This window comes from Crinia signifera, chromosome 5 (assembly GCF_055691185.1).
Source record: "Crinia signifera chromosome 5, ASM5569118v1, whole genome shotgun sequence".
Lineage (NCBI taxonomy): Eukaryota > Metazoa > Chordata > Amphibia > Anura > Myobatrachidae > Crinia > Crinia signifera.
In genome coordinates, this window is record NC_139221.1 from 91,666,904 (window position 1) to 91,689,802 (window position 22,899).

General features: G+C 44.4%; 1 protein-coding gene across 3 annotated transcripts in view; it reads left to right on the plus strand.

Annotated features, from left to right (window-relative positions):
- The first annotated feature begins 758 nt into the window (after positions 1 to 758).
- The window catches only part of LDLRAD4 (low density lipoprotein receptor class A domain containing 4), a 356,202-nt gene continuing 334,061 nt past the window's right edge, over positions 759 to 22,899 (plus strand). For all 3 annotated transcript variants that reach the window (XM_083187703.1, XM_083187702.1, XM_083187704.1), the window contains exon 1: positions 759 to 902. The gene's annotated coding sequence lies outside the window, so the exon portion shown is untranslated. The remainder of the gene's footprint in view (positions 903 to 22,899) is intronic.

Here is a 22,899-nt window from a genome sequence, read left to right on the forward strand (position 1 = left end):
TTTATATCCAACTCCATGCCCACTTGGATAGTAGGGGTATGAAAAGGACCCCTTTTCCCATTGAATTCCATGTTGAAATGGACTCAGTCCATTTTAACATTGAATCCTATGGAAAAATCGGGTCCATCGCATCGCATCGCATCGCATCGCATGCGATTTGGTCGGGTGCGATGCGATGCGATGGACCCGATTTCAAAATCGGCAGCCCAGTTACTACATAAGTACCCATTTTTTATTATTTTTTTTTTTGTAAATTCTGCCAGATCGCATTTCACATCCTTTTCATTTTAGTATGGCCTCAATGTATTACCGGGCGATTTTCGTGAAAAACTGCTAGAAACCCTTTAATTTTTTTTTTTTTTTTTAAGTAACCAGATCACATTTCCCATACTTGTAATGGAAAATGCGATCTGACAAGCTCTGTCCCTGCATGTGATAAATGATGTGATAAATTATATGCAATGTACATGCAATGTAATCAACAGAACAATCACTTTGCAAATGGGCTGATAATATCACATGTCATCTGCATCATCTATTGCGGAGGGTGTTTTTTTTTTTAACACTTTTACATCAGTATATTATTATCCCCCTCACTCTGTAAACTATGTAAGAGAATTATTAGCAAAACGTTCCAGCGTGGCAGTCCAGCATCCGTCCAGTAGGTGTCAGTGCAGCCTGTGAATGTGACAGCCAGGGCTGGGCAGGAAGCTTTCCCTCCCCCTCACACCTCCCTCTAGAACTTGTCTCCTCTCCCTGGCTGCTGCTGTAGCTGCTGTTGCTGCTGCTGCTTGTGCTTGTGTCAGAGAGTGAGAGCTAGACTGGCTGTAGACAGTGGTCTGCTGGAGGAGCTACTGTCAGACAAGGAGCTGTCTGTGTGCGCAGACACACTGCAGGGGGAGGTAAGACCCTTCCATTTGCTCTGCATAGGACAAGTCACATCCCCGGCAATGAGGGGTAACTGAGGGGGTGTGAGGGAGGCAAGTGCAGAGTCACAGAGCTGCTGTGGGGTTGCAGCTGGAGCTACTCTGGGAGGAGCTGCTGGAGGCAGAAAAGTGTCAGAGGCCCAAGTTTAATTCTGTGTGTTGGGAGAGCACATCTGCCCTGTGTCTCAGGATGAATGGGATGCTGCAATGTGGCTGTCAGGTGATCATCCCATTACAGGGTGTCAGGGCAGCTGTTGATGCCTAGGGCTGTGATGTTGGCTCTGGGAATGGTGCAGCTGCAGCATATGGGTTCACAATGAGTGAGTGAAATGAAAGTATAAGGCATTCAGAGCTGTGTGCATTTGGTGGAGGGGGTGTGCCCTGTGCACATGCTCCTGCTTCCTCCATCTCTACTTCTCTACACCTACATGATGCATGTAGCACGCAGCATCATGCTCAGCTGGGTACCAGCAACCGTCTGCTCATAGTGATGCCAGATGTTCATTAATGTCTGATTTGTCTTTTTTATATATATATCTTTCTCCTGTAAATTCCCTTAAAGCATGGGGATGGGTATAGATAGATATAACAGAAATTATCCATAGAGGGGGTAAGCAATATGTATAAAAGTAGTGTTGTGTATAAGCATAATGCTATTTTTGTGGGAACTCTAACTTTTTCCAAAATGTCTAGTAATGCACTGCGATTATTATTATTTGATGTGTTAGGTGAATGCTCTGTTGTTATGTCATTTAGGGAAATAATTAAAATGTTTCTTGTAATGGAAGTTTAATTAGAATTATAATAAATTGCCTCTTTTGGAAATGAGTGATTTGTATCTGTGTTCTACTTGATAATTGCACAGTGTTTGTGTACTTTGTGTCTGGCCGACAGGCTGAGACAGGTAACTTTTAGGAAATGTGCTAAGATTTGCATTATGTCCACACCCTTTATGCTAGACACTTTAGCATTATGAATACATTTATGTATAATAGTCCTCAGGGGTATGCATATACGGTATGTATTAAACCTTCAGAAACCAGCATTGATTATTTGTTTTGCATTTGCCAGTTATTGTTTACTTTCTACAGCAGTTGATTTAACCATGGGCTCTTAATCAGACTGATCCTGAGTTGGCGTTACACGAGATGAGCAGTCAATATACTGTACATCTTATGCCGTTTGTTACAGTATTATATGGTGCTTTCTCCAGCCTTTGAGTCTTGTCTGGGGAGTTTGCAATTTGGCATAAATCCATACTTTGGTATTGCTAATGTCGTTTTCCACATAGGAGTTTGGGAACCAGTAACATCAGGCCTTTTCCAATATAGAAGCCCCAAAGGAATTGTATTTGTATATTTATATATTGTTTAAGTAGGATCTGTGCTCTGAGCTATATGTAACCCCGTGTCTCCTGTATCATAACTGTGCTGTCCTTGCCCATACTGTTGCCTACCTGGCTGCGGCAACGACAAGTGGCACCGCTGATGGCTTCCTGGGCGCTGTGCAGCTTGGCAGGTATATGTTCCCTGTGTGATACTATACTGTCCCTGCTTATACTGTTACCTACCTGGCTGCTGCAGTGAATAGTAGTGCAGCTGATGGCTGCCTAGGCGCTGTGCTCCTTGGCGGGCATGTGTTCCCCGCATGTAATGTCTCAATGTAATGTATGTAATGCCTCCCCCCCCCCCCCACATTCCTGCTTGATGCCGCACTGTAAATCCACCAAAAATTTCTAGTGTGCGCAAGCACACATGGCCAATAAAGTTGATTTGATTTGATAAAACTTTTCTGTAAAAAAAAAATGTCATTCTTTTATTATCTTTATACTAGGGACCAGGTCTTGTGCTTTGGTTTATGCTGTATTGCTTCATTCAGGGCAAACTGTTATCAGTTTTCCCAGTAGTTACAGTATGTATGGCACGATAGTTCCACATCTCCCTACTAAAGCCCCAAAGATTGCATTATTTCCCAGGATACTTTTCAGTAGATTAACTACTCGCTTATTCTATTCATTTACTTCATCCATCTTGTTTTAATATTTGTTAATTCTCCCACAAAGATTGTAAGCTCTTTGGGCAAGTAATATCTAACCTGTGCTAATAGATTTTTCTTGTAAAGTATTTAGCTGTTTTTACGTGAGCACCTTTTTAATAGTTTATTTATTAACAGTTTCTTATATAGCGCAGCATATTCCGTTGCGCTTTACATAGGGGACAGTGAAACAACAAAACAGGGTATTTACAGACAGTCAAAATGTAGGAGGGCCCTGCTCGCAAGCTTACAATCTATAGGGAAATAGTTACTAAATGGCCGTTGGACTAGATTTCTTGTGTATGATATTGGCACTTACCTGGCTGTTAGAACTGCTTATCCATCTGAGTCATTTCTGCTACTACTTTATGTTGCTCCCAGATGCTGCTGATAGCCTTAATTAAGGCAGTTTGAATTGCCTGGCCTATGTGTCCAATGTGTTTGGATGACTGGAGACCATCAATCAGCCACGTGCACAATTCACATAGCCCTGATAACTACCTATGGTACTGTAGTTTCCTTTAAACACATTTAATTTAGCGAGGAAAGGCAGTTGTGTCTATGATGGATCTTCATGTTGTAGTATGGTAAGTGATGTTAAATATATACTAAAAGTAAAAAAAAGATCCAGGTCTTCTTTTTTTTTCTTTCATACTTGTCTGATTTTTAGGCCTTTACCCTGGAAGTGCAGAACGGAGGTCCGAGGCATAAATGGGTATGGAGTGGTGACCTGATTTGATATTGCAGCCCAAGCAGCTGATAGTTGCAGTATCAAGGGGCGGGAGTGTGGCATGCCAATTAACAGGAAGTTATCCCCTCATGACCCTGTATACTTGCCTACATGAATCGTTGTGGGGAGGTCTTCTCTGCCCTGATATCTTTGCAAAGTTTGTGAGTCTCTTGGACATACAGTAACGTAACTAATGTATAGGTATTTATATGGCATACATACGGATGACTGGTGGTCAGAATACTAATGTCGGCATTCAGAAGGAAGCAATATTAACAGGGGTCAGATCATTATATTTACCTTGCCCCTAACCTTCCCTTCTAGCAGCTTGGCCCTAACACTCCCAAATAGTACCTAAGCCCCCCTTTTAAATGCCTAACCCGAACTTTGCATTAACCTAAACCCACCGGAGCTTGTGCACAGTGTGCCCCCAGTCGCTGGTCCCTTGGATATATATGTCGCTTGGCGCCCGCCGGCATAGACAACTTTATGTGCACTTGCCAATGCATGCAACTTGATCGGTCCCCGCCGCCGATTATCAGCGTGTGCGGGGATTGTAGTGTGTGCGCACCTTCAAGCAATGCTTTCTGTTTTAAAGCTGGGTACACAGTAGTAGTTGTTATATCTGCAGATATACCTACAGATGGATCGGGTAGCATGTTCTCCGTATATGCTGCCCGATTCGTCAGGACTGACATTACAAATTGAGCTGTCAGTCACTGGCTGCTCCTGCAGTGGCTGTACGAGCTGCAAGTGTATTTTCCATACACACAAATTGATGCGCCAATATATCGGACATCAGCTGTGTAATATATCTGCTAATGCAATATATCTGTGAACAACGCCATTCCCAGATATATCTATAGTACACGCTGACTGATGGTTCATCAATATATTGGCCATTCAGTCAAACAGCCAATATATCGGCCAGTGTGTTCGCACCTTAAAGCTCACTGCAACTTTTCTATTAAAGGTGAGGCAATTACCAGCACACCTGTTAAAATAAAGCACCTAGGAGAACAGCTGACACAAGCTATAATGAATAACTTAAAACAGTGCATGAGAAAACATGATCAATATTGAGTTGTTTTGTTAATTTTTGTCTTTGCATCTCTTTGGTCGTTTGTCTTTGACTGTTATTAATTAAGATGCAAACTAATGCTGTTTTCATCATAAACCATTATGGATATTAATGTTGGAATATTACCAACCCATAGTGACAAAATAAGCTGGGCGGCTAAGGGGTTAAACCAGCTCAGTGCATACTGTACCTCTCAGGCTGACCCTGGTGAGCTTCCAAATTCTTGATACAAAGGTTGTTTTGCTCTAGATTTATGAGAGGATTTTACAGTGCTAAAGTGTCCAACTCGTAATTGCAAAACACTTACTGTTCTGTTTTGTTCCCTCAGAACAGCTCGTGTCTTGCAGTGTTTTCACTTGGAATAAACGACATGCGGTTACTACGAGCTACTGTTACAGTATTGGCTGCTTTCTGCAGATGATGCAGGAAGATAAAATTGGCAACGCACACTCAGGATGAAAACTTACCTCAATTTTCAGTATATCCAGATACTTTTGTTTTTATGCTTTGTTTCTTTCCCACAGTGGCCCTTATTCAGATCTGATCACAGTACAAATTTGTTCTCAAAACGGGCAAAACCATGGCCCTTATTCTGATCTGTGCGGCCGGAGCCGCATACGTTGCTCCGGCCGCACAAACCAATCCCCGCCTACAATACGGATCGCCACGGCCGTCCGTACGCGGACGGCTGGCGATCCGCATGAAAATGGTGGGGCGTACGCCTCCACCATGGTGGGAGCTGCCCCCTGCATTCGATGGTCGGCGACCATCGAAGGCAGGGCCGCACGCTCCACCAGCTCCCGCAAGCTTAGACCACACGGACAATCGTCCGTGTGAAAGTTTGTATGGGGGCGGAGAGCTGACATCCGGCGATGTCAGCTTTCCGCCCCCATCACTGGCGTCATAGCCTCATTACCATGCATACGCCCCGCATTTGCATGGGAACGCCCATGAAACGCTGGGCGTATGCATAGGGTAATGAGGCTATTAAGCCCCTCACGCCCCTATACGCCCCCTTTGCGGCGTATACATTTTTTGTGCGGCGATTTCGCCTGCACATGCGCAGAGTGACCTCTGCGCATGTGCAGAGTGAAAACATCGGCGGTACGGCCGCACGCGGGCCGTACTGCCGAGATCAGAATAAGGGCCCATGTGCACTGCAGGTGGGGCAGTTGTAACATGTGCAGAGAGAGTGGGGTGTGTTGAAACCGTACTTTCGGCCAATGTACTGTTAATGATCTGGGGCCTACTTCAAATCCTAACACATGGAAATATTGCAAGGCAAGAAAGAAACCTGCCCGGGCTACCTACTTTTCCCTCAGTAGACACAAGTTCTGTATTCTATTGTCATTATTTAATGCTTGAAATGAGAGAGAGATGCTTAGTGGCAAACATTTCCAGTGCTAGGCAACATAATCGTGTTAAATTACAAGGACGTATACATAATCTTAAACTTATTACATACTGCAGGTGATAGAGCTGCTGCTGACCTACAAGTTAACCCAGTGTGTGTTTACATATGGTAATGAACAGGAAAAACAAAAAGACTACACAGCGCTGCTCAAACACTCCTTTAACACAATAATACACTAAAAATTAAGAAATGGAATTCACTTGTATTGTTTTCTGCACTAATTAAGGGAGCATTTCAATTGTTTTGTTGCAAATAAAAATTGAAAGTGCTGGTTAGGACACCTAAACCCAAACTGTCATTTTGGAACTCCAACCTATTAGTTTTTGCACATTTCTGTTCACCACCTCAGGGATCCGCAGGATGAAATGTTTGCCCCAGACACACTTGCCCCCAAACAGAGCAACAATAAAATTGCTTAATTCGGTGACCCTTGCAGAGTCATGCTAAGAAGAATTGAATTCCCCCCCCCGAAGAGCAAGATGCAACCAGAAATGGTAAATAAATACACAGTCCTAGCCCAGTCATATAGTAAAATTATTTGTAGCACCATTAGAATAAGTTGCCTCAAATAAATAGTGAAAGAATATCCAGGTGGTCATAATGCCATTGCCCCACATACAGAGGTCCAGTAACTGTAGGAAAACCATGGTGAACAGCCTTTATAATCCTGGTAGGATGTAAGCCATCCATGCAAACAGTTCTTGAAGCGGAAGGGAATGTAAAGTAAAATATAGTATTCAGATGGAATATAAAACAGCCAAATGATAGTATAGTATTGCTCTGAATTGTAGTGAGTACCACTGAGAATTGGATACCCTGCAGGATGGTGTAACGGCACTGACTAGCTGTACATTTTAATGAGAACCAGAGTTCCAGTCAGAAGGTAATGAAGCACTAATCACAAGGTCTCAAGATTTAGTGAATACAATTAGCCATGTCTGAGGATCAGGTCCCCATAGTATATCTAAATAGCTAACTATACAGCCATTGCCACACGTTTTTAAGAATGAAAGTAATGGTTTTCACAAAGTTTGATGCTTCAGTGTTTTTAGACTGTATTTTTTTTCAAAGTAGCTAATGCTTTTATGGACAATTACATTAAAGGTCCATACACACTGGGCGACTATGCCCAGCTTGTATGGACAGCGATGACTGCTGTCATCGCTGCGGGGAAAGCCGCTCACTGCATATACACTGAGCGGCTTTCCCCCTGCCCGGCGCCGTCCTGAAAGCCGCTCATCTGCTGGTATAACCAGCAGATGAACGGCTTTCCCGGTGATGTTGCGGGAGCGTGCAGCAGCGCTCACTGCCGGGCCATACACACTGGGTGGCTTTGAGCTGAAAGCCGCTCAAACCTGCTGTTTTGAGCGACTTTCAGCTCAGTCGCCCAGTGTGTATGGGCCTTTAGTTTATGTAAGAGTCAATAATTGCAGTTTTGACGTTTTTTTTTCCCCAAGACTTCTGCAATTACCCCTGGCATGCTGTCAATCAAATTATGGGCCACATACTGATTGATGGCCTGCCATTCTTACCTAATCAATGCTTGGAGGTTGTCAGAATTTGTGGGGTTTTGTTTGTCCATATGCCTTTTGTGGAGTGACCACAAGTTCTCAATTGGATTAAGATCTGGGCGGTTTGATGGCCATGTACCCAAAAGTTTGATGTTTTGTTTCCCTAGACCAGTGGTTCCCAAACTGTGTGCCTAGGCACCCTGGTGTGCCTCAGGACACTTGCAGGGGTGCCTTGGGTCGGTCGACCAAGATCAATTCATATTATTTATGGTCAATGTACCAGGCAATACCGGTGCTTGTGGATGCCAATCATAATATATGTGGACAAACAGAAGCAAATCCTGTCGCTCACCAGATAACTGTGACATGTACACACAATGCACTTAATTTAATATTTTTTTTCTGAATTTCTCGATAAGCATTTGGCCTAGGTAGGGTTACCACCTAGTCCCTTTAATTCCGGACACATATTAATTACACAGGTTCTGTGGCTGGCTGACTTCAAGACTTCACTTCACCTGATTTTAAACTGCCACAGAACCTGTGTAATTAACATGTGTCCGGAATTAAAGGTCCTAGGTGGTAACCCTAGGCCTAGGGGTGCTTTGAAAATATTTTGATGCTCTAGGGCAGTGGTTCCCAACCCTGGTCCTCAAGTACCCCCAACAGTGCACGTTTTCCAGGTGACCCGGCAGGTGCACTCATTGTTCAGGCACATTTGAAAAGATCCACAGGTGGAGCTAATTATGTCACTTGTGATTCTGTGTGGTGACCTGGAAAACATGCACTGTTGGGGGTACTTGAGGACCAGAGTTGGGAACCACTGCTCTAGGGAACTGTGATTTGAAAAGGTTTGGGGACCACTGCCCTAGACATTTAGTTATCACTTATGCCTTATGGCAAGGTGCACCATCATTCTAGAGAAGGCATTGTTCATCACCAAACTGTTCTTGGATGGTTGGGAGAAGTTTCTCTTGGGGGATGTTTGGGTACCTATTCATGGCTGTGTACTTAGGCAAAATTGTGAGTAAGACCACTGGCTGAGAGGAAACCTTACACATAAATAGTCTCGGGATGCTTTACTGTTGGCATGACATAGGACTGATGGTAGCGCTTTCCTTCTCCGGAGAAGCATTTTTCCAGGTGCATCATACAGTCTGAAAGAGGATTCATCGGAGAAGATAATTGACCGCCGTCCTCAGCAGTCCAGTCCCTGTACCTTTTTATAGAAGATCAGTCTGTCCCTGATGTTTTTCCTGGAGAGAAGCGGCTTCTTTGCTGCCCTTCTTGACACCAGGACATCCTCCACTTCGCCTCACATAGCGTGCAGATGCACTCTCGTCTGCTTACTGCCTTTCCTGAGCAAGCTAGCCACAGACACCTCATGCATACACACAGCGCACCATGCACATGTGCTGCCGTTTGAAAATTGCTAGTGCTGCGATCGAGTCTCAATTAGGCTCAATAGACGACCTGGGTTTAATGTAAATGTCAGCTCCATACTCCCCAACCTGGCTGAAGCTGTGCATGGAGGGCAATGAATCTTGGCTCCTCCCTTTTGCGGGATACTGTTCCAGCTGAATCTGCTCTGGCCTATGGGGAGAGGTTGGAAGAGGGAGAAGCATACAAGGTGAGAAAATGCAGGGCTCACGGTGTGTAGCGGTAGGTGAAAGATTGTCCCTGAATGAGATTCAAGACCCATAGCAACACATACACCTTTGTTAGGCCCCTGCTATCAGGTATGTAAGCAGTATACAGATGGAGTACTATTGGGAGGTAGAAAACAGGCGCAGGGTGGCTGTGAGGTAGGAAGGGTAGGTTGGGAATAGCTTTGGGGCCAGAGAAAGCATATAGAGAGGCAGGGAGAGTTGGAATAGATGGAAAGGAATTATCTGTATCTGGGCACTGTCCGTAATAACTGTAGGCTGTACTTCGCCCATATGGGGTGGTGCCCCTTTGCCTGATATGACAGTCTCTATCCTCTACCTGAGATCGGAAGAAATGGCTATGTACTGTACCTATATACAGCAGGTTGGAGAGTAAAATAAGGGAAATCATGTCTTACAGAGAATAAAATACAGATTCAATGCTTCTTTTAACTCGCACTTGGCCCAGGGAGAGCACAGGAGGGCTGTCATCTGGGCACTTTGCTCTAGGCAGTGGGAATTGTACTGTACATACCCAGTGTTCTCATTCATGTTCACTGTAGGAAAGGAAAAGCCTTTTCAGCAAGACCCTTCTTAATTTTATAAAGGATGAATATAAATGAACCATTTCTGCTAAGACGTATGTAGGACATCTGGTTTATACAACATAACAGTAATTCATTTAAAGTCTATAATTTTAAGTACAGACCACACACAGGCTAATTAGATTTATTGTGTTAAGTGGCAGATCTACACTTTAAAGTCATTGGTCAATGCCATTAAAATGAAGAGGGACTAACCGCACAATGGAATGTGCTGATAAAGCGCATACAATACACTCTTTATAGTATGTAGCTAGCAATTGAGTTAGTAGCATAGATGCATCTCACAGTAAAATGGTATACACCACTCACTGTAGCACACAGCTTCTCATACCGAGCGCGGTGGAGCAGAACTTGCACTTGACAAGTATGTCTTTACTACCGATTTGTGACCTGCCTGTTCCAATACTTGGCATAAGCGATATAATGTATCTTTATAATGGGGTACCAGAATGGTTATAGTTCTAGGATTACAGCATAACCTTTACATGATTTGCGAATAGTGTGTAGACGGGCATACAGAAAAGAAAGCATTCCCTTTTTGTTCTGATTCATTTATCATTAGTGTCATCAGGTGCTGGCTAAGTATGTCGGAGCATTGGAAGAACAGTTTTTACATGAAAACCAGGCCACAGGTTCATGTGTTCACTGCATTCTCTGCCGGTCGGTAATAAATGAAAAATGTTTTGCTCTTGAGAAGATGACAGGAGGAGGATAAAATGAAAGACCGTACAGTGTATGGAAGATTTAAGATGCAATACAAGCTGTCCCTGATAAAATACCAGCAGAGGTGACCTATTTATTGCCCATTGTGGAGCCTAACTGTAGAAATAAGTTGGCAGTGATGCAAGTTCTTGTTAGGTGGGTAAATAAATTAATATGTTGTCACCTAGATAGAAACTGAAGGATGTATTATATCAGTGTGACTTCAGGCAGGGGAGCAATAAAGAAAAAAAGCAAACAGATGTTTGCCACTTGGCGCAAGCATGATTATGTGTACTGTATCTAAATAAAAAAAATTGGGGGGGGAGGAAGAATTTTTTTTCTAGGGACTGTTAACGAATTATGGATAATTTTTTCAGAAGACACCCATGCAGGCAAAGCCGCACACACTAGTTTTTAATATTTTTGTGTTTTAATCAAAGTTGGTGTACATGAAATCATTAGAAAGCCAAGGTGTCCCTATCTCTCTTGTACTCCGAAAAGTCTAAATGACTAAATTTGGGAGATTCAATTTGTATATCGGTCTTTCAGGCAACTGGTTCTGGTCACAATGTAACAATACAGGATTCTGTTTTGCATACCTATTGCCATACTGGGTTGACCCAATGGGCCTATATAAGATCTGATCGCAGGCCTGCACATGTGTAAGGGCCCGTAGTATGCATACATGATGCTGTTTGCGATAAAAGCCTGCTACTTGTTCTGTTTGCAAACAGTTCTCAAGGTGATTGACAGGAAGTAGGAGGCTGTGGTTTGTAACCATCCGTCTCGTAGGAGTGCCAAGATCAACGCCAGGAAAAACGGGGGGAGTCAGGGAAAACCCGGGCGTGCCTAAACAGTTTAGCGGAGGGTGTGTGGCTTCAGCAACAGGCGGGATATGCCTGTTCTCATTGCAGCCACTGAGTAAGACTCTGGCTACTCACAAGCCCCGCGAGGGGATGCGTATAACTTCACAGGTATACGCGTCCCCTCGCGGGGCTCGCCGTGCTTGGTGGCTCGCTGCACTCGCCACACTATATAAAATCAACTCCACGCCGACGTGGATAATGGTGGTATGAAAAGGTCGGAGGACGCTTACCGCCGCCCCTCGCGGGCTCGCTGCGCTCACCACGCTTCGGGTTGACGTCCATAGTGGGGTGGCGTTAACAATGGGGGGCATTAACCATACTTAATACCCATGAGGGGGCATATACAATGAGAAATTGGCCATATTGGCCCTTTTTTCCATTGTTCCCTATGTAAAATCACGTTGATCGCATTCCATTATAATGGCATGCGACCGACGCGATCTTAACTTTAAAACTCATTTAACATTGTTCTCTATGGGAAAATCGCGTCGGTCGCATTGCGGGCCATTATAATGACCCGCGATGGACGCGATCAATGCGATTTACTCTTTACCGGCAATTAAAGCTGGTAATTGACAGAAAATCGCGTCCATCGCATCGTACGCATGCCTAAAGTACCTTAACTTAAGGCATGTGATCAACCCCGACGGGCGCCGTGCTAGGAGACACGTACCGAAAAATCATTAGATGATTAGATTTGGACATATTTGCTCAGCTGCGAAGTCCTTGCACGTCGTACACATTAATTCACAAGGCGGGATTTCACTCTAGCAGGGCGGCGTCTCCCTAATCGTGGCCATGCAATCAGGTCTGAATTATCCCCTTTACAGGCTTAATCCCAAAAGTTGTTACTGAAATGGTTTTCTGTTATTGTCTTCCCTGTTCGCCACTAGTTTCTATTGAATATTGATGTTATTACATGTAATGGGCCAGATGTATCAAGTTTTAAAATGTGATAAATAGTCAGCCAATCAGCTCCTACCTGTCATGTTACAGGTTGGATTTAAAAAATGACAGGTAAGAGCTGATTGGCTGGTTGCTTATCACTCGCTTGATACATCTGGCCCAATGTGAGAAGACCTATTTAGCTTCTGTTTTAATGGTCGCCAGCTAAATGACCATGCTTTTTATCATAATGCTCACAGAGGGATATATTTTTAATACCACACACACAACACTCTTGTCCTAATGACAAACATCATACTGTCTCTTTTCAGAAAAAAGGTGATTTTTTTTTTTTTTTTTCAACAATCCGAAAGGGTTACCATTCTCTTTTCAGAGTGCTTAAATATAGAATAAAGCTGCACAATTAATAGCCATGTTGTGCGCCCGGTGTGTTTAGCACAGTCTTCTAGAAGCAATACTAATAACACTGCTATTTATAGACAATTAGGAGGAAGCTGTGTTGCACACTGTGCTTTCATTTCAGATTCTATTGTTAAAATGATCTTGTACTTGACTTAAAAGGCAAATATCTGTGTAAGAGAACTCCAAACTGCCTGTGTGCTCAGCCTGTGCCATTATGTAATTGTTCAATGCACACAACCCTATGTCTGTGTGTGTTATTAAATCTTGGTGCTTCGGGGTCCTGCGCTGCATTTACTTTATTAGCCTCTTCAGTAGCCTAGGAGCCTGGCTCATTAATATCATTAACTCTTCCACATGAGGTGAGTGACCCTGTGCCAGCTAACTTTGTGTGCATCACAGGTCATGGTTGTGCCAACTTTCCACTGTGTAAAAGTTTTATTGTCTGCTTATAACGTAATCCCATAAAAAGTTCTTGTTTGACTAGTATTCTGTGAATGGACTAAACCTTAGAAATTAAAACATTTTGATTGTAGAAACACCAATTAATACAGTACCTTCTGAATAATGGGAAGTCCAAGTGAAAGAGCCTTAAATAATATAGTATGATACGTGAATAATTATGGAGAAAAAACGGCTGCATTGTGAGAGAAGTGGGGGCGGACATTTGCAGGACTTAAAGTAATGTATGCCCTTATGACACGTTCAGCAGGACTCAATGGAACTGAACGATGTCCTGCTGAACACATGAAAACCTCATCAAAAGCATTTAATTCCAATAGAATGCTGCTGAAAGCATCAAAACTGCACGGTCCTGACACGGTTCAAAAATCAAAACATCTCAGATATTACCAACTGCATATTGGATGCAAAATACTCTGACACCTTAGTAGTGGCCATAAAACACACAAAAATCAACCTAGAGGGCCGATTCCAGGTTAGGACATGTTTATAATCTGTATTCCATTTTGAAAAGTTTGGATAGTCACGAAAGATGTTAAAAAGAATAAGTGGGTCTTGACCTATTTAGAATGTAAGCTCTCATGAGCAGGACCCTCTTCCCTCATGTGCTTTTTCTTCTCTTACTTAAAAACCATCTTGGATGGCACCAAATCCTGTGGTTGTCTGTCATGCTGATACTTATTTGTTATTTGTGTCTGTTGATGCATCTATGTTTATGTACCCTGTACTTGTCCTCTATTGTATTCAACTGTCAATGTTTTTCTTATTCGTTTTTGTACTCTGTAATTGGTCGCTACAGAACCCTTGTGGTAAAAGTCGGACCTGTTTTTTTCTTGAACTTCCTTGGCAGCTCCCTGGGAGGGCTCCATCTGGTTTGGCACTAGATGTGCCATTTTTTACATGGGATCCCATGCAATTTATTGATCATAAAAGAACTCCCAGGGAGCTGCCAGGGGAGTTCAAGGGGAATTGGATGCAATACATCGCAGATGTTAAAAAGCACCCGCGATGTGACACTTATTATCTGATTCCGATATATCATACATGCTGCATGTATGATCTACAGCAGTGGTCTCCAACCTTTTTTGGGGCGTGAGCTACTCGAGACAACATAATCCGCCTGAGGAGCTACTAAAGTAAAAAAACAAAAAAAAATCTGCCTAATAAACGAAAAATGCCCTTTACACATTATGCCGCCCACTGTAATGCCCGACACATTATGCCACATACCGCAATGCCCCAGACACAATATGCCACACACTGCAATGTCCAATATGCCGCATACATACCTCCCAACACTGGAGTTAGAGAAGGGACATCTTCCCGAAATTAGGGGGCATGACCTACTACCGTGGTACTCCTGCGAGGCCATGTCCCCCATTTTTTCTGCTATGGTGGCATGGGGGATATATATCTCTGGAGTCTGGGGTAATCAAATCAATACTTCATTGTGTTGAAAAACTTCTCTAAGGACCATAGAGACATTTTTCAAAACAATACAGTATTGATCAGATTACCGCATGTCGAGGTGGCACGACTATGTCACCCCATCACCTCTCCGTACTCCTATCACCCTTGCACATCTCTGTCCACCCTGCACCCCTACAGCCCCCATCCCCCTTGCACCTCTCTTTCCCCCCTGCACTTCTCCATCCCCTAGTAACCCTTGCATGTCTCTGTCCCCCCATAACTCCTTCACCTCTCTGTACCCCCTGCACCTTTTTGTCCCCCCTGCACCTCTCTGTCCCCCTGTACCTTTCCGTCCCCCTCACCAACCTTGCACCTTTCATTATCTAAATTCTAAAAACATAAAATAAATGCTCCTCAAAACGTATTTAACTTTTATGGTACAACACACATACATATATATACACACAGCACATGCATACACACACATAGAATACATACATATATACATGCATAAATGCACACACATATATAGAACACAGACATACACATGTGACACCAAACATGTAGTGCACACACTTACAGTGACAGAGGGAGGATGATGCCTGTCTGCTGGTCTGGGCAGCGGCTGTTTTAACCCTGCCTACCCCTCCCTCCCTGCAGCTTATCAGTGCATCGGTATATTGCACTGAGCCACTGGTACTGTAGTGTTATAGCCACTCTGTGAACTTATTATATTTATGTGTCTTTTCCAAGCTACTACTCACTACATACCCAATAAGTAAAGCTGATAGTGTGTTAAGCCTCTCGCCTCTTGCTGCGGGGGAGCGGAGTGTCCGGGCACCGTAGCCTGTGGGGGGAGCAGAGTAGCTGTGGGGAAGCGTAGTGCCCGGGGAGCAGAGATGACTGGACGGGCGGCTGAGCGGGGGGACAGACGCTAGAGGTAATATTTCACCTCTAGCATCTGATAGTAAGCATAGCGCTGCAGCGCTACCCGGAAGTGCCGGGAGCGCCTAGCGCTGTGCACCCTGTCAGGCGCTAGAGGTGATAGCATCTGACTGTCTCAGGTAAAGGCGGCGGTGGGCGATGGAGAGACGGGCAGGCGGGCGCAGAGTGGTCGAGCCACCCGGATCGCTACAGCGAGCTACCAGTAGCTCGCGAGCGACGGGTTGGCGACCACTGATCTACAGGATCCAAGCTGATGAGCACGGGAATGAGCATCAGATTTGACCTGATGTCAAACACAGACAATTTGGCCCAATTTCATCCAAAATCATATATTGACCCGATCTGCCTTTTTCTAGGCATAAAGTTTTGGTGCTGCTGTTATGAGTGCATGCAAACTTTCATGCAATTTCATAGGGTGTCCATGTTTTTAACCAGTTGTCCTAGTGCTTTCTGTATAGTGGTTATTTGTAGTGTAACTAGACTGAGATAATTATAAATGGGTGTGGAGTTGTGATATCTTCTTTTAACATATCTTGGTATCAATTGACCAAAAAGTAAACACCGCATTGAGTCCTCTGACTTCTTACCACAGTATGATCTGTGACAAGGTAATAGTAGCCTGATAATGTAGGTAACCAAAAATAAAATCCGTGAAAAGTACTCTTACAAGAATGTACTCTTAACTTTACCTATTTGTGTTCCATGCAGAATGGAGTTTCCTACAGTGGCTCATGATTATTCTTATAATATTATTTTTATCCAGCCCTAGACTGACATGGAAGCTGCTCTATTTCACTGCTCTAAATCATTTCTCTAATTTACTTGTAAGAAAATATATTAAGCCTCACTGTGAAGCAGTGGTAAAATGGGTAAAATGTGGTTGTGTTTTTTTAAATTGATTTATTTAAAGATAATTGCTACTTATAGTCAGGGTCTTGCTATATTTTTAGTTCTGAAATAATTGTCCTAGAGTTGAATAGGTCCTCTGTGTGTGTGTGTGTGTGTGTGTGTGTGTGTGTTTGTAGCATATAAAGATGCATTGTCTTTACATCTGCACAAACTACACTTTAATATATCTTCTTGGCAACACTTCTTACTTTACAGCATGGGTCCTCAAACTGCGGCCCTACAGATGTTGTGAAACTACAAATCCCAGCATGCCCTGCCACAGTTTTAACACTCCCTTATAGCAAAACTGTGGCAATGCATGCTGGGATTTGTAGTTTCACAACATCTGGAGGGCCGCAGTTTGAGGACCCATGCTTTACAGCAACCAGATAGATTGTATCTCTGCAATTCTGGCTCTTATCAATAACTATATTTACTGTGCATACTGTACATGATTGGGTATGCAGTCTGTGGATAGACAATGTCTAGGTCAGGGGTGCGACGATGGCCAGATTTGATGAAGTGTAAATGTGTGGGGGCCGAATATTCAGCCTGACATTCTTTGAATCATTAATCACATCAGAATGGTCCCCCACTCTGCCCCAATTCACTCTATGTCCCCCAGCCTGCCCCTTCACTGTATTTCCCGCAGCCTGCCCCCATTCACTGTATGTCCCCCAGCCTGCTCCTCCTTCACTGTATGTCCCCCATTCACTGTATATTCCCAACTCTGCACCCATTCACTCTGTCCCCCAGGCTGCCCCCTTCTCTTAATGCCTCCATTCTTTGTATGTCCCCAAGCCTGACCCTCCTTCACTGTATGACCCCCATTCACTATGTACCCCACTCTACCCCCATTCGCTCTATGTCCCCCAGCCTGTCCCTGCTCCCCCTTCTCTGAATGGCCATCACTGCCTCCATTCACTGTATGTCTCCCAGCCTGACCCTCCTTCGCTGTATGTCCCCCACTCTGCCCCCTCTCTTCTCTGTATGTTTCCCAGCCCCTTGTGTGAGCCAGAGGACGGAGAGGCAAAGCAGGCACTGCAAGGGACAGGAGATGCTTGGGCTCCCGCTGCTGCCCTCCTCCGCTCTGCATGTTACGGGAGAAAGCTTCCCCCTTGCTGCCCCCCTCCCCAAACACTGCTGTCACTGTGATTGTGGAGTAGGGTGATATACGATTGCAGCAGCAGCAGGGGTAGGACGCCAAACACATCTGACTGTGGCGGCCGGCACCTCCACACTGCAGCAGATAGCAAGGTAAAAGCGCGCTCGCCGGGGCCCCACCTTTAGTGTCCTGTGCTGTGCTTCCCACATCTGATGCTCTGCCCGCTTCCAGCTGGAGGCTGTGGGCCGCTTGAAATTACAGTACGGGCCGCAATTGGCCCCCGGGCCTGACTTTGGACATGCCTGGTCTAGGTCGACAGTCATTGGTCAACCGCTATGGGTGACAGTCGACACCTAAAAAGGGTTGAGATACCTTACACAAGCTTATGGTCAACATTGGCAAGTTCAACATGTTTTTTCATGCTTCACTATCCAAGTAGGAATTTAATAGTATGCTAAGCGCAGCGAGGCACCATGCACGAAGCATGGCGAGGGGACGCGGTACATAATATGGTGTCTAGTGTTCATTCTAGCACCTGCCATCTTTGAAAACCCATGCAGTTTCTCTTCCCTGCCTGCGGTGTCGCTGTCTGATGTAGTGCTTCTAGCACAGTGTGGTCTGTATATCAGCACTGATATGCAAACCAGACCTGTGCTAGAAACACCACAGCAGACAGCGACACCCCAGGCAGGGAACAGAAACTGCATGGGTTTTCAGAGATGGCGGTGCTAGAATGAACACTAGTGTCCATGTTGATGCACAATTACATAGACACCAAAAAATCATTAAAATGTTGACCTTTTGACTGTCGACCATAAGCTAGTGTTGACCTAAAGGTATACCGACCCTTTTTCGGTGTCGACCATGTAACAGGTGACCATTAGTGGTTGACGCAAGGACTGTCTACCTAGACATTGTCTATCCTCTATACCGTAACCATTTCTTGGTATACTTGCCTTCTTTTCCTTTTTTTTTTAAATAAAAATCTTAAAAAAATAAGTGGTTTTAATTGTCTTGATCTACTAAGAAGGGCTGGTTTAGCAGCTTCCCAAAGCTTTGTCTTGTTATGTGTCCTTTTACAACATCGGCGCAACCTTCACATATTTTCTGTTCACAATCCTTAAATTGCATTGGGAATAGCAACAGACCACAGCAATGTTGATCACAAAAGTGAGCCTTGCTGTTATATCTGTACTAATTACTGGAGTGATACTAATGGGTATTACTATTTCTGCTTGTTTAAGATGACAACGCTACTGTGAGGTGCTATTGATGGGCAATATCACTGCTGATGGTTTACCAGTTACCATGGCAGCAATTGTGGGTGCCAAATCACTTGGGAACCACTTATGGTGATCAGTGCTGTCTCGGGATGATGAATTTGATAGTGACCTTGTGCCCTGCTTCTTTTGACAGTCTAAGCACTTTTGACAGTTTTGCAGTCTAAGAACTGTGATGTCGCAAGTGCAGCCTCTAGCTGAGCACCAAAAGCCAATACTGTATTTGATGGTTCACAAGTGTCCTAGTAAAGGAGATCCTCTCTGTAGGTGGCTGTTGGCATTAGTACAAAAATTGGAGTTTTGAAGGTTCGTTTGAGGTTCTATAATTTTTTGCAGGAGGAATGTAGACAACATTATAAAATATATATTTGGCTTTATTAAATATAGATACCCTGCCTCTTGGAAAAGATTGGCAGATGATGACCTACAAGGCTTCTAAAATCTAGTAAACCTTGGCCTGCTTTAAATATTTTCTACTGATATGTTCTCAATAAGTTGTTGCCCTCTTAAGATGATCATTGGGATTTCTATGTTCTACTGATATGTTCTCAATAAGTTGTTGCCCTCTTAAGATGACCATTGGGATTTCTATGTCCCTGCTGAGTGACCTATGGATTATCTTCTATCTTGGTAGCATGCTATGGTTAATACAGGCTGTAATATGAAGAGAATAAAAAAACATATTTATATCTATGAAATTGAAAAACATTGTGTGGAATTGGCAGGTCTCAGATAATGAAATTCAGTCTTAATCTTCATGCTCATCTGCAGCTTATCTCTTATCATTAACAGCTGGGGCTGAGAGTCAAGCTCAGCAGAGCATAGAGCACTGAATAAAAGCTGGGGCCACCAGGAAGAAATTAAGTGGGGGCATAAGGCATGGCCGCTGACTTCTCATTTTCCACCTGCTGTATGTGTAGAGGACCGCTTTGGGGGAGTAAACCATGCTTAGGCCATATGTAGTTTATACAGAGGTTCCAGTGTATACTGCTTAAATTTGAAGATGGTGGAAGCAATTTTTACTGGTGCCAGGGTAAAACGCAGGATGTCTAGAAAGGCATTTCCAAATGCTTGATTTTAAAGGGGGCATAAATAGTTCTTAACTCGTTATAATGCGCCTCATACAAAGTGCTGTACATGGGATATATATCCGTCCTATACAGGGCCCACAATCACAGTGAGCAGTAAGGCAGACCCAGTTGAATGTGCCTCAGCCTCAATGCCCTCCCCCCCCCTCTTTAAGGATATCAGCACTGTTCTACATCAGTTGACAGGGTCCTGATACTGGGGGAGGGGTGCAAGTTAGTAAAAATGACTAAATGTAATGGTTGGCCCAGCAAAGTGGTCTTTGTCCCCCTCAGCAGCTTACCCGTGTCCCTCCAACAATCCTAGGCATGGGTAATTACTACTCTACCTATACACCTGTTGATATGGGCTGTAAGGTCCAATAATCCTGTCAATCACCTTGCAAAAGGCTATTGAAGGAAAAAAGTAGCAGGATTTTGTCACTGGTAGGTGCCACGCACGCCCATTGCAGCCCAGATAGATTCGCACATCAGCGATCCGGTCTGAATCTGTGTGAAGAACCACAAAAACAGCAAACTGGATACTAGAAGCCAGTGTCACTGGATATGCGGCAACTACCATATATACTCGAGTATAAGTCGACATATAAGCCGAGGCACCTAATTTTACAACAAAAAACTGGGAAAACGTATAGACTCAAGTGGGACCCTCACTCGAGTATAAGCCGAGGGGGGCTTTTTCAGCATAAAATATGTTCTGAAAAAGTAGGCTTATACTCGAGTATATACAGATGGAGCCGGCCTTGTCTTTGCAGGGGATGGCGGCAGAATCGCCAGCCGCCATCACCCGCCAGCCTGCCATCTGCTCTGCGAAAGGGGACTCGCGCGCGTCCCCTTCTGACGGCGCTTTCCCCGGGTCCCCACCGGCTTGTCGGCGGTCACCCTGGGTCCCCACCGCCTACCCGCACACCCCCCCCCCCCCAATCCTGTGTCCGTTTCCCTGAAGCGGAGACGGACAGGTTCCCGTTGCCCTGCCGCCCAGAAAATGAGCGCCGGGCTGCTGGCGGATCGCCAGCGGAGACAGTCTGGCGATTCACCAGCAAGAGGGAGCCCGGCTCCATCTGTATAGTACTTTCCTTCCCTTATACTGCACCCCATCTCTAGTAAAAAATTTATTATATACTACTGTTATTGCGGTCATGATGTGAGCCACTGGCTGGGGATGAGAGGGTTTCAGGCTGCTACACCCCATCTACCCACTTCCCAACCCTCACCCTTTTTATCTATAGGGTAAATAATTTTGTATACATGTGGTACACTCTGTATCTGAGCTACAACATGGTGCAGGTTAGACTCTGTGAACCATATGGGGAATGCTACAACAATCAGTATGTGTGTCAAGTAAGAGCCAGATTACTTGGTCTATCTTCAGCTTACTCTAAAAGCTTGTCCTTGTTAATAGACTTAAATTATACCTTTTTTAACTTGTATATTCAATTTTCTAATATTCTCCCATGCATACAGATGGAGCCGGGCTTATTATTGCTGGCGGAGCGCCAGGACCGTGTCCCTGGCGATCCGCCAGCAATCTGGCGCTCTGGCTGAATGAGACGCTCGTGCGTTTCCCACGCACGAGCGTCTCAATAGCCGGGCGGCGAGGCGGCGCGGCGGGTGCAGTCCTGCCCGTCTAAAGCTTCAGGGAGACGGGCAGGGCTGCGGGGGGCTGCGGGGGGGCGGTGTGGACCGGCGGGGACCCCGGGAAGCCGGCGGGGGACCCGGGGAAAAAGCACCGTCGGAACGGGACGCGCGTGCACCTCGTGCACGCGCGTCCCCTTCCGACATACAGATGGCGCGGGGCGGGGGATGGCGGGTGGCGAGTCCTCCGCCATCCCCAGCAAAGACAAGCCCGGCGCCATCTGTACATATAAATTCAATTATTGGAGAAGAAACCTTACAATTTATCACAATGTACCTCTGATAAAAAAAAATTAGGTCACTTCTTGGGGATAATTGAATAGCCCCCACTGAGAATTTCCCACCATCACTGATTCTGGGTAATTGCTACCCCCCTAACTGTGCTGGTAATTGTGTTGCATGCACCATACAACTTTTAGGCCTTAAATTAGAACTGTAATTATAGCCCATATGCTAAATGTAATTTGTGTATTAGGCAGTTACTCTAGCGTTCTCCAGCATACCTCACTGGGTTCGAATGCAGAAGCACAGACAGCCTTTTTGATGTGTAGGCCGAACATACTAATGACTGTTTAACCACCCCTCCTGCAGTCATTCTCCATAGATAGGGCCTAGATTTACAGAATAGAGTTTTAGGTATATTTGATTATATGTGTAGTCCTCAAGATTTTTACTAATTGCTAAAGGTGTCAAACCTGTTTACAGTATATATCTGAATGTTCCTCATACTGCAGAAAACTTCAACACAAATTAGGGGTTTTTAGTAATTTAGTATAATAACTTTTAGTAATTACCAATTTATAAAAACCGTATCAAAATCTGTAGTCCTTTGTCGTATAAGCGAGATTTCTGCTCTTTTATGACGATCTCTGTATTGTACAGGTTTATAGAGCTGTGGGGGCGTCTGAAAAATGGACATATGCTTTTATTGTGGCAGTGTAGCATGTAATGTCTAGCAAGGGAAAATGGTGTAAGTAGGTCATGTCTTGAGAGGAAGACTTGTGTAATATACACCTTTCTCTTTCGAGTAATAGATCTAATTGTGTCGCCGTGTTTTTCTGTATTACGTCCTTAACTAAAAATAGGATTGAATCTTTAGATGATAAGTGGGAGGAGGGAAATGGAGAAATAGGTGCTGCTGAGAGTTCCTTTTCATAGCATGGGTAAATTATTTCCTAGAAGACCTGAGATCATTTTGGGCTATTACCAACCCCGTAAAAACATGTTAATGTATCTAGCGTAAGTATGGAGAAGAATAAGGCACCATTA